Source organism: Nycticebus coucang, chromosome 6 (assembly GCF_027406575.1).
Source record: "Nycticebus coucang isolate mNycCou1 chromosome 6, mNycCou1.pri, whole genome shotgun sequence".
Classification (NCBI taxonomy): Eukaryota; Metazoa; Chordata; class Mammalia; order Primates; family Lorisidae; genus Nycticebus; species Nycticebus coucang.
The window spans coordinates 5630837-5643959 of NC_069785.1; the positions used below are offsets into that span (position 1 = coordinate 5630837).

At 42.4% G+C, this 13123-nt stretch overlaps 1 long non-coding RNA gene across 2 annotated transcripts in view; it reads right to left on the reverse strand.

Annotated features, from left to right (window-relative positions):
- LOC128587451 (uncharacterized) overlaps positions 1 to 13123 on the reverse strand; it is a 53465-nt gene that overhangs the window by 20442 nt on the left and 19900 nt on the right. The window contains exon 4 of one of the 2 annotated variants that reach the window (XR_008380597.1): positions 4972 to 5209. The exons of the other annotated variant lie outside the window; for it this stretch is intronic. This is a non-coding gene — a long non-coding RNA (uncharacterized LOC128587451). The remainder of the gene's footprint in view (positions 1 to 4971; positions 5210 to 13123) is intronic. 2 annotated transcript variants of the gene reach the window in all.

A 13123-nucleotide genomic window follows, 5' to 3' on the forward strand; every position in this document is an offset into this window, starting at 1 on the left:
TCCAAAAGTTATCTCAAGAATTCAATGGATTCAAAGACCAAATGACCAAAGATTTCAACACATTGAGACAAGAAGTTGCATCCCTCAAAGATCTGAGAAACACAGTAGAATCCCTCAGTAACAGAATGGAGCAAGCAGAAGAAAGGATTTCTGACATCGAAGACAAAGCTTTTGAACGCTCCCAAACCCTCAAAGAAGAAGAGAAATGGAGAGCAAAAACAGACCACTCTCTCAGAGAGCTCTCGGATAATTTGAAGAAAACAAATATTCGTCTTATAGGGATCCCCGAAAGTGACGAAGTGGCTTCACAAGGCACAGTCTCTTCTCCATGAGATTATGAAGGAGAACTTTCCAGACATGCCAAGAGATTCCGAAATTCAGATAGCAGACAGTTTCAGAACTCCAGCACGACTCAACCCAAATAAGACATCCCCCAGACACATCATAATCAATTTCACTAAAGTTAATATGAAGGAGAAAATTCTGAAAGCTGCCAGACGAAAGAAAACCATTACCTACAAGGGGAAGAATATCAGAATAACTGCAGATCTCTCTGCTGAAACCTTTCAAGCTAGAAGAGGATGGTCATCGACTTTTAATCTCCTAAAACAAAATAACTTTCAACCCAGGATTCTGTACCCAGCTAAAGTGAGCTTCATTTATGATGGAGAAATTAAATACTTCAACGACATTCGCAACTTGAAGAAATTTGCCACAACTAAACCAGCTCTCCAGGACATTCTTAGACCTATCCTCCATAAAGACCAGCGTAATTCTCCACCACAAAAGTAAACCCACCAAAAAAATTTTTGATCAAATTCCAACTTCCACAGTTGCAAAAGGATTAAAAATGTCCACCGGTCTCTCGAAAGGCTTATCAATACTCTCAATTAATGTGAATGATTTAAATTGTCCTCTAAAGAGGCATAGGTTGGTGGACTGGATACCAAAACTCAAGCCAAATATCTGCTGCATCCAAGAATCGCATCTTACATTAAAAGACAGATATAGACTCAAGGTGAAGGGATGGTCATCTATATTCCAGGCAAATGGAAAGCAGAAAAAAGCAGGCGTTGCAATCCTGTTCGCAGACGCAATAGGCTTTAAACCAACCAAAATAATTAAGGATAAGGATGGACACTTCATATTTGTTAAAGGTAATACTCAATATGATGAGATCTCAATTATTAATATTTATGCACCCAACCACAGCACACCTCAATTTATAAGAGAAACTCTAACAGACATGAGCAATTCGATTTCCTCCACTTCCATAGTAGAGATTTTAACACCCCTTTAGCAGTCCTGGATAGATCCTCCAAAAAGAAGCTAAGCAAAGAAATTTTAGATTTAAACTCAACCATTCAACATCTGGACTTAACAGACATCTACAGAACATTTCATCCAAAAAAAACTAAATACACATTCTTCTCATCAGCCCATGGAACATACTCCAAAATCGACCACATCCTAGGCCACAAATCTAGCCTCAGCAAATTTTAAAAAATAGAAATTATTCCTTGCATCTTCTCAGACCATGATGGAATAAAAGTTGAACTAAATAACAGGAACCTGCATACCCATACAAAAACATGGAAGCTAAACAACCTTATGCTGAAGGATACATGGATTATAGACGAGATTAAGAAGGAAATCACCATATTTTTGGAACAAAACAACAATCAAGACATGAATTACCAGAACCTCTGGGATACTGCAAAGGCAGTCCTAAGAGGGAAATTTATAGCACTGCAAGCCTTCCTCAAGAAAACGGAAAGAGAGGAAGTCAATAACTTAATGGAACATCTCAAGCAACTGGAGAAAGAAGAACACTTCAACCCCAAATGCAGCAGAAGAAAAGAAATAACCAAAATCAGAGCAGAATTAAATGAAATTGAAAACAAAAGAACTATACAACAGATCAATAAATCCAAAAGCTGGTTTCTTGAAAAGATCAATAAAATAGATAAACCTTTGGCCAACCTAACCAGGAAAAAAAGAGTAAAATCTCTAATTTCATCAATCAGAAATGGTAATGATGAAATAACAACAGACCCCTCAGAAATTCAAAAAATCCTTAACGAGTACTACAAGAAACTCTACTCTCACAAATATGAAAATCTGAAAGAAATCGACCCATACCTGGAAGCACGCCACCTACCAAGACTTAGCCAGAATGAAGTGGAAATGTTGAACAGGCTTATATCAAGTTCTGAAATAGCATCAACTATACAAAATCTCCCTAAAAAGAAAAGCCCAGGACCAGATGGCTTTACGTCAGAATTCTACCAAACATTTAAAGAAGAACTAGTACCTATACTACTAAACCTCTTCCAAAATGTAGAAAAAGAAGGAATATTACCCAGCACATTCTATGAAGCAAACATCACCTTGATCCCCAAACCAGGGAAAGACCCAACAAGAAAAGAAAATTATAGACCAATATCACTAATGAATATAGATGCTAAAATACTCAATAAGATCCTAACAAACAGAATCCAACAACACATCAAAAAAATTATACACCATGACCAAGTCGGATTTATCCCAGGGTCTCAAGGCTGGTTCAATATACGTAAATCTATAAATGTAATTCAACACATAAACAAACTTAAAAATAAAGACCATATGATTCTTTCAATTGATGCAGAAAAAGCTTTTGATAATATCCAGCATCTCTTCATGATCCGAGCACTTAAGAAAATTGGTATAGAAGGGACATTTCTTAAACTAATAGAGGCCATCTACAGCAAACTCACAGCCAATATCGTATTGAATGGAGTTAAATTCCACTTAGATCAGGAACCAGGCAAGGTTGCCCATTGTCTCCATTGCTCTTTAACATTGTAATGGAAGTTTTAGCCATTGCAATTAGGGAAGAAAAGGCCATCAAGGGTATCCACATAGGGTCAGAAGAGATCAAACTTTCACTCTTCTCAGATGATATGATCGTATATCTGGAAAACACTAGGGATTCTACTACAAAACTTTTAGAAGTGATCAAGGAATATAGCAATGTCTCAGACTACAAAATCAACTCCCATAAATCTGTAGCCTTTATAAATACCAACAATAACCAAGCCGAACAAACAGTCAAGGACTCTATTCCTTTCACAGTAGTGCCAAAGAAGATGAAACATTTGGGAATATACCTAACAAAGGACGTGAAAGATCTCTACAAAGAGAACTATGAAACTCTAAGAAAAGAAGTAGCCGAAGATGTTAATAGATGGAAAAACATACCATGCTCATGGCTGGGAAGAATCAACATTGTTAAAATGTCCATACTGCCCAAAGCAATATATAACTTTAATGCAATTCCTATTAAAGCTCTATTGTCATACTTTAAAGATCTTGAAAAAATAATGCTTCATTTTATATGGAATCAGAAAAAAACTCAAATAGCCAAAACATTACTGAGCAATAAAAACAAAGCAGGAGGAATCACGCTACCAGACCTGAGACTGTACTATAAATCAATAGTGATCAAAACAGCATGGTACTGGCACAAAAGCAGAGAAGTAGATGTCTGGAACAGAATAGAGAACCAAGAGATGGATCCAGCTACTTACTGTTATTTGATCTTTGACAAGCCAATTAAAAACATTCAGTGGGGAAAAGATTCCCTATTTAACAAATGGTGCTGGGTAAACTGGCTGGCAACCTGTAGAAGATTGAAACTGGACCCACACCTTTCACCATTAACTAAGATAGACTCTCACTGGATAAAAGATTTAAACTTAAGACATGAAACTATAAAAATACTTGAAGAAAGTGCAGGGAAAACTCTTGAAGGAATCGGCCTGGGTGAATATTTTATGAGGAGGACTCCCCAGGCAATTGAAGCAGTATCAAAAATACACTACTGGGACTTGATCAAACTAAAAAGCTTCTGCACAGCCAAAAACATAGTGAGTAAAGCAAGCAGACAGCCCTCAGAATGGGAGAAAATATTTGCAGGTTATACCTCCAATAAAGGTCTAATAACCAGAATTCACAGAGAACTCGAACATATTAACAAGAAAAGAACACGTGACCCCATCTCAGGGTGGGCAAGGGACTTGAAGAGAAACTTCTCTAAAGAATACAGACGCAAGATCTACAAACACATGAAAAAAAGCTCATCATCCTTAAACATCAGAGAAATGCAAATCAAAACTACTCTGAGATATCACCTTACCCCAGTAAGAGTAGCCCACATAACAAAATCCCAAAACCAGAAATGTTGGCGTGGATGTGGAGGAAAGGGCACACTTCTACACTGCTGGTGGGAATGCCCACTAATACATTCCTTCTGGAAGGATGTTTGGAGAATAGTTAGAGACCTAAAAATAGACCTGCCATTTGATCCTATAATTCCTTTTCTAGGTTTATGCCCAGAAGACCAAAAGTCACAATATAACAAAGACATCTGTACCAGAATGTTTATTGCAGCCCAATTCATAATTGCTAAGTCATGGAAGAAGCCCAAGTGCCCATCGACCCACGAATGGACTAGCAAATTGTGGTCCATGTATACCATGGAATACTATGCAGCCTTAAAGAAAGATGGAGACTTTACCTCTTTCATGTTTACATGGATGGAGCTGGAACATATTCTTCTTAGCAAAGTATCTCAGGAATGGAAGAAAAAGAATCCAATGTACTCAGCCCTACTATGAAGCTAAATTATAGCTTTCACATGAAGGCTATAACCCAACTATAGCACAAGACTATGGGGAAAGGGCCAAGGAAGGGGAAGGGAGGGGGGAGGTTTTGGTGGAGGGAGGGTATTGGGTGGGGCTACATTTATGGTGCATCTTAGAATGGGTACAGGCGATTGCACTAATGTACACAGCTATGATTTAACAATAATAAATAAATAAATAAATAAACGAAAAAATCATAACTGAGGGTTACAGAACTCCTTATGGCTGCTTAACAACTTGCTATTTGTCAATTGTGGTCCACAAACTAGCAGGTCAGCCTTACCTGGGAGCTTGTTGGAAGTGCGGAATCTCAGCTGCCGCCCCAGACCTGCTCAATCAGCGTGTGCAGCTTAACGAGGACCCCAGGTGACTCCAGTGCTCATTACATGTGAGAAGTGCAGTCTTGGCTGGGCATGGTGGCTCACGCCTGTAATCCTAGTAGTCTAGAAGGCTGAGGCAGCTGGATTGCCTGAGCTTCAGTGTTCAATACCAGCCTGAGCAAGAGTGAGACCCTATCTCTACTGTAAAGAGAAAAACAAGCCAGGCATTATGGTGGGTTCTGTCACTTGCCCAGAGTCACATAAGTGGGATGAGAATAGATCAAAAGCCAGATTTTTCTTATTTCAAACTCTGAACTCTTAGCCACACACTATGAATCCTCCCGTGGGGTTTTGAAAGAACCCTCGTAGTTTAAAAACATAAAGCATCAATAGAGGCTGTAACTAAGGCAGACAATGTCTGTGCTGTAAACCCAAAGCTTGATTCTGCGTCCAGTGGCTTGTTACATGGTGATTTTCAACCACATCTTAGGCTCAGTAGTCAGACCTCCTTCCTCCTCCCTCCTCACATCTGCTCAGGACGTCCATGTGTTTGCTCTACGGGCCACTGCTGACTGAGTCAGTCCTCCCGAAACACTGTCTCCCCATCACTTCCCTCCTCAGACGGCTACAGGACCTAGCAGATCAAGTTCAAGTTCCTTAGCCTGGCACTGAAGCCCCCATCACCAGTCCCTTTACTGAGCCATAAAAACTTCAAGGTCAAGTAATTCATTAATCATCTATATCAACCAGTTATCCACTGCGATGTAACAAACCATGCCAAAACTTAGACCCTTAAGATATGGTTTATGTTTTCCTATAGTTCCCTGAGAGACAGCTGGTTCTGCTGTTGATCTCATGCTAGGCAGCCGCTTCTGTGATGTTGGAACCACACATCCTGCTCTCCCTGAAATCAATCTCATATTGCTGGAGGTTCAGTTTATGTAATTTAATAATGCTTCACCTTCCTCCTAGCAAGCCCTGGACCTCCAATATTTGCCTGTGGCTCAGTGAGTACGGTGCCGGCCCCATATACCGAGGATGGTGGGTTCAAACCCAGCCCTGGTCAAACTGCAACAAAAAAATAGCCGGGCATTGTGGTGGGCACCTGTAGTCCCAGCTGCTCGGGAGGCTGAGGCAAGAGAATTGCATAAGCCCAGGAGTTGGAGGTTACTGTGAGCCATGTGACATCATGGCACTCTACCCGAGGGCGGTACAGTAAGACTCTGTCTCTACAAAAAAAAAAAAAAAAAAAAAACAAGGGGACCTTTTCAGATGGAAAGGAGAGGCCTGCAGCAGAAGCCCATCTGGATTCCCCACCAGGGATTCAGTTCCAGCCTTGGCACACAGCACACTCAGCTCTAGCAACAGTTTACAGCAGCAGAGTCTGGGCAGGAGATGCCAGGGCTCCTGCTACTTGTGACAGCACAGAGCCCAGAGCACAGAGCCCTGGGGCCCGGGGAGCTGAGGGAGCTGTGAGCCCCGGCAGGCCTCTGTGGGTACCGCTAGCCTCTCTCAGACCATTAGGCATACTCTGCGGCTTGTGAGTCTTCTTTTCCCAGTCCCATTCGTCTTGTTTCATGAACAGGTTAATCACCGCTTTTACTAAGAGAGAGGAAGAAAAAAAATGATTTAATTTCACTCAGACGCTGAGAGTAATCATACTAATGCATCAGGTCAGAAGGTGCTGTGGGGCACGATGGCTGTGAGTTGGCCGTGATTCATGTGAGTGGTCTGGAGTAAGCCTGCCACTGTTATTTATCGTTTGTTTTGTAGTGCAAAATATGCCAAGAACACTCTGAGAGATTAAAGTGGTAGAGAGCGTATGGCTAAGATGCTGAAATGTATTTGTTTCATGTCCTTACCATCTTTAAAAGAATATTTTTGGAGTTCCAAGAATATACACAGCGCCATGCTGGGCACTGGGGGTGAAGGGAGAGCTGGGAAAGGAGAAGTGGCCATCTACTGAGCCCGTGGTCAGTCACGGCACCCTGCTGAGATCAGATTCCTAACGGACCCTGCAGATCACAGCCTGTGCCCTCAGTCGCTGACAGTGGAGGAGCAGGGGTGGTACGCAGATAAGAGTAGGCATAAATAGAAGTCCAAGACAACAAACCAACACCAAGAAATACTCGGAGGCTGAGTGAGAGTGTGGACTGTCAGTGTAGGCCCCTGCGGTCAGGGTGGCCTTTCCCCAGGAGCAGAGGGCTGCACACACCATCCAGGGTGCTGCTCCTTCCAGGGCCCTGGAACCCATCCTCCGCTCTGGCAGGGCCGGAGTCCAGGCTCAGGCTCTTCATCTACTGGGCCCAGCTGTGTGGACCCTGCAAGCTGCTGGGCACCTCTGGGTGGCAAGACAGCTGGGCCTCCCTTATGTCCTGACCCCTTCGAGGGTGACAGCTGGGCCTCCCTTATGTCCCGACCCCTTCGAGGGTGACAGCTGGGCCTCCCTCCTGTCTGATCACAGTGCTAGAAACAGAGTAGTTTGTTACGGTTATTGTTGAAATATGAAAAGGATATTTCTAGAGCCAGGGATGAACCCATTACTGGGAGAAGACGTTTTCAACCTTTAAATACTGCAAGTCTTAAGAAATTTATAATTACAGTTGTTGTGCCCAGGTTGCGGGGTACCCCTCATAAATCACTCAAAGACCAAGTCTGATGCAAAAGCAAGAGGTAGTTTATTCACAAGCTTGGGCCTGGGCTTCTCCATTCCTGATGCAGCAGGAGAGCAGAGAAGCCCCGACCACAGAGGGAAGAGCAGTTTTAAGGATACAGAAAGGAAAAAGGGAGGGGGAGGGTAGGGGCTTAGGGAACTGGACAGTGTTTGTTGTCAATGTTTGATCTGGGCTAATTAGCCTGGGGGAAGGATTTACTACTACTGGGGTTGAGGGTGGGTGCCCTTATTGCTTGGGGCAGACATACTGGAGCCGGGGGTGGAGGAGGAAGCAGATTGCCTACCACCTATGGTATGCAGCTGCAAATTGAAGGCTGTGAAACAAAATGGAGTTAGCTTGGTCCTTTCACAGTCTTGAACAGGATTTCAGTTTATTTAGGAATCAAAGGGGAATGTTCATTCTGAAGGTTAGATCTGCCTACTGGTTTTCATTTCCAATTCTGGCACTGGGTGGGTTGAGAAGCCCCTGGAGCCAGACCTGTGCCCAGAATGGCAGTGGACTCTGGGTCCCCACTGAGATACAGCACTTCATCAGGATGCGCTGTGGCTGGGGCCACGATGTGGGGAATTGCCTTCCCAGCCAGAGGCCGTGACCATATCTGAAAATGCATTTCAGTTTCAGCTTTTGCTGCTAAGATACCTCTTCACTGCGCAATACGACAAAGAGCAACTCATTATCCACAGTGCAGTTGAAAAAACACCACAGGAAAGGAGAAAGCGCAGATAACTGTCGGGTTTAAGCTATCCTCTCCAACGGCATCACGGCACAGGAAATTCTCACATGTCCAAACAGAAGTTGAGGCATCATTTGGTATTTAGAGCCCTTAGTTCACTCCTTTTCACTCCGCCAGGCCAGTGGAGCTTAACACCACGGGAAGGCTGGTTTCCCAGGGGGGCCACTGGTAGAAGAAATTCAGGGAAATAAGAAAAAGGTAAACCCATCAGCAAAGCCAAGTGGGACCCCTTTGTTACATGCCCTTTTGAGGCCAGAGGCTACAGAATAGGGGTTTCAACCCTGGCTGCACATTCAAGGTGGTTTTTGTTTTTTCCTGTTTGTTTTTATTTTTTTTTTTTTTTACCTCTTATTGAGATATGACCTACATCCAGGGAAGTGTGCTAATTTTAAGAGTAAAGCTTGATGAATTTTGACAAGGGCACCTACCTAGGCACCCCACCAGATCAACATATGGAGCATTTCCAGCGCCCCGGAACTTGTTCTCAGAAGTGACTCCTCTTCTGACTTCCATCAGAAGTCATGGACTAGCTTTGCTCGCTCTTGAACTTCATATAAATAAGATCATACAGTGTGTACTCTTACTTACCTGCGTTTTGCTGAATATAATGCCTGTGGTTCTCTGAAGTTATATATATATCAGTCGTTTGTACTTTTATATGTGCTATGTAGTGTGCCAGTAATGCAGATACGAGAGTATGTTCTGTTGTGAGGGGCGTTCAGACTGCGTCCAGTTGCTTGGCTGGGATGCGTAAAGCTCCTGTGAATAATCCTGTACTTGTCTTTGGTGTCAGGTGTACGCAATCCTCTTGGACATGGAGTGGAATTACTAGGTCACAAGGAAGGTACCTGATTAGCTTTAGTAAATATCATGCAATATTTCCTACCAGCAGCACGAGAGGGTCCCAGCTTCTCTCAGCATCTCAAACAGTTGGGATTCTCCAATTTAAAACATTGTAGCCTAGAGGCATTTCACTTACAGGCTTTTTTCCACATCATAATGCTTTTTGTAGATATAACAAATTTCAATTGACTTTACCAGCATCATTACTATTAATTCATTCTTATAAATCTCTCTGGCTTTTCTGTACTTTAACAGAGAGAATCCTCTTTCTAGGAAAACACGAATCCAGACTTCCCCCAAAGCCTTCATGCTTTCTGACAGCATCAAAATGGGTTTAGTCGATCTCACTTTTTCTTCTCCCTAACACAAGTTCTGATACAGGGTGAATTTACCATACTCTACCCACCCCAATTTATCCACCCTACTGTTGATAAACATGTGTGCAGTTTCCACTTGGGGGGCTGTTCGAAAATGTGCCGTTATAAATATTCTTGTAAATGTCTTTCGGTACATATTTAATAACACAGGTATGTTTGTTGGCTGCCAGGAGTGGAATTCCCGGGTTGTAAATAACGCATACGTTCTACTCCAGAGCGTAATGCTGAACGGGTTTCCAAGGTGGTTGTGGCAATTCCCATACCCGTCATGCTCATAGAGGGTGCCATTTGCTCCAGGATGTCACCGGCGCCTGATGTTTCCTGTTGTTTTCTTTTCAGCCAAGCTACTGGGTGCCTGGGGGTGTTACCATGTGATCTTAATTTGCATCCTCCTTCTGGTGAATGCAGATGAACATCTTTTCATATGTTCTTTGGCCTTTTGAGTATCATCTTTTATTGTTATCCATGATCCACTTTTTTATTCTTAATTTTTAGTTTTCTTCTCCCTATGTTTTTTTTTTTTAATTTCCTTTGCTGTGTAAAGACTTCCTTCCCCTTTCACACCAACCCCTATAGAGTCTTTATGATGTTTGAATGTTTCGGGTAACATTCTTTCACTTTTTGAGCCTGTGCTAATTCATCCTCTATTTTAAATTTTATTTTTATTTTGTGTTTTATTTTTTGAGACAGAGTCTCACTCTGTTGCCCTGGGTAGAGTGCCGTGGCATCATAGCTCACAGCAACCTCAAACTCTTGGGCTCAAGAAATCCTCCTACCTTATCCTCCCAGAGAGTAGCTGGGACTACAGGTGTGCAGCACAACACCCGTGAGTTTCTCTATTTTTAGTAGAGGCAGGGTCTTGCTCTTGCTCAGGCTGGTCTCAGACTCCTTAGCTCAGGTGATCCTCCCACCTCAGCCCCCCAAAGTGCTAGGATTACAGGTATGAGCCACCATGCCTAGACCCTGTTCTTTTTTTTTTTTTTAATGAGGAATATTTCATTTTATCATAAAGACATAAAAGAAAGGACTTCCTATTTTCAGAGACTTAAGTGTAGAGTATAAACTGCTAGGCAAATCCGGCCCTGCTCAAAGGGTTTGTTGTTGGCAGATATTTCATCTTTGACAAAGATATCTGTAATATTGGGCGGAGAGGGTTGCAGATACACCTTTCACATTAATTTGATTACTTTAAGGCACTTGGGAATGTGATTAAGTGCATATTAAAATACATTAATGAGATGCATAGTTATGTTCTTACTCAGGGAGTTTACATAGAATTATTTCTTTGTAAGCTTTCACAGTGTGGTTGGGGTCCATAGACACTGACTAAAAATAAACACCCCTGTAGGTGAGTGGCCACATCTCAGTTATAATTTGGGATGTGGAATTCACATTTCAGTTAGAATTCTATATTTGCCTTATATGAATTCAGTATTCTCCACATATTTTGCATGTAATTCTCACCTCTCGTTTCCTATGGGTTCCGATAGAGAAAGTGCGGTTGTCACCGTTCCGCTGCCAGTGCTGGGGTGTTCTGCAGCGTGACAGCATGCTCTGCCTGTGACCCTCGTTCCGTGGGAGCTGCACAGCTACCACCCACAAATGGCCAGTAGAAATTTATTCCTGATTTCACACCGACTTTCCTGACAATATCTCAACTGAAATAAAACCAGTTTTAAATTCTGTTAGGATTTTATTTGTACTATCTTTTAACTTTTAATTTTGTAAATCTTTTAAAATTACTGGATGCCTTCTTTAAAGAAGGGGACAAGGCTGCTGCTGTCCCTGCCTCCCTGCTGCCCAGCAGAGGGGAGGCGCCGGCCTCTGCGTGAGTCCCAGCAGCTTCTGGTTAACTAAGGCTCCCTGACGTGTTACACGTGTTACACTCACACAGCCTCGTCTGCTTGCTTTTGAGCCCCAGAGGTCACTAACGCCCACTTTTGAGACAAAGACTATTTCTCCCCCCAAAGTTAAGGGAAATACAAATAATGAAATAGTGATTAAGGATACAAGTTAATTAATACAATCATTTTGGCTTATTGAAAGTCCGGTTTTTTCTAGCCAGCCTGCAAAAATGCAATCCTCCAGCTATCAGAATGATCCTGAGATTCGTAGTTTGTCATTGATAAATTTATGACTCTCATGTACACAAAAGGAAGAAATAGAAAGATTCTTGAATTTAATCCACACAAAAATTATTCTGTGCCGACACATACATACCAACTTTCACATACACGCACCCTGCACTTTCAGGAGACAGACCTCTGTAATAAATATTTGTTTCCAGCTAAACAATTTTAATAATTCTTTTAGAGACTTTATTTTCCAATGAATAATCTTTCTTAACTGTGTAATCTTTGATCATTACTTTTTGCCATTTTGCCCATTTTTAAATGTACAATTCATTGACTTTATATACACTCATTTGTCGGACGACTATTGCCACCATCCACGTCCAGGAACTTTTTCATCTTCCTAAACTGAAACCCTGTACATTAAACCATAACTTTCATCACCCTCTCTGAGCACCCCTGACACGCAGCATTCTAGTCTCTGACTCTAGTGAATAGACTAATCTGGACACTACCTGTAGTGGGATCATGCAAGTATCTGGTTAATTCACACAGCATCCTATCTCCAAGTCTCACCTGTGTGGCTGTGTGTGTCAGAATTTCCTTACTTTTTTAAGGCTGAATAATATTTTGTTGTATGTACAGACCATTCTTTGTTTATCCATTCATCTGCTGTTAGGCACGTGGGCTGCTTCCACATTTTGGCTATCGTGAATATTACTGCTATGAACATGCTATACAAGTATCTGTTTGAGGCTCTGCTTTAACTTCTTTGGAGTATATGCCCAGAAGTAGACTACCTGGATTGTACAGTAATTCTACGGCTAGTTTTTTAAGAAACCATCACACTGTTTTCCCCAGCAATGGTATCATTTTACATTCCTACAAGTAACGTTCAAGGTGAACACTATTATTTAAAACCCATCACCTCTGGATAGCTTTTCCATAATACAAATCGCATAACTTCGAGACCTGCATTTATCTATTTATCTATTGATCGATCTGTCCATCCATTTACAGAGATATTTAAAATGAAACCTTTAATTTGCCACATGCTACATAAGAATGCAGACTTGTTAGACATTAGCTAACTGGCCCTCCTGCTGTGAGTTTCTTGTGCTCCTGAGCACCCCTGGGACAGGGCCTGTGCAGACATCCCCCAGCACAGCTCTGCAGCAGAGGGGCATGTGAGCAGGAACAGGGCCTGTGCAGACATCCCCCAGCACAGCTCTGCAGCAGAGGGGCACGTGAGCAGGAACAGGGCCTATGCAGACATCTCCCAACACAGCTCTGCAGCAGAGGGGCACGTGAGCATTGCTCAGCAAATCCTGGGGACACATAGTTGCCCTGAGCAGCAGAGACCTGGTTTTCCTGAGGCCCTTTCTGCCAGTCTGCAACTGTGTTCTAGAAGTAGA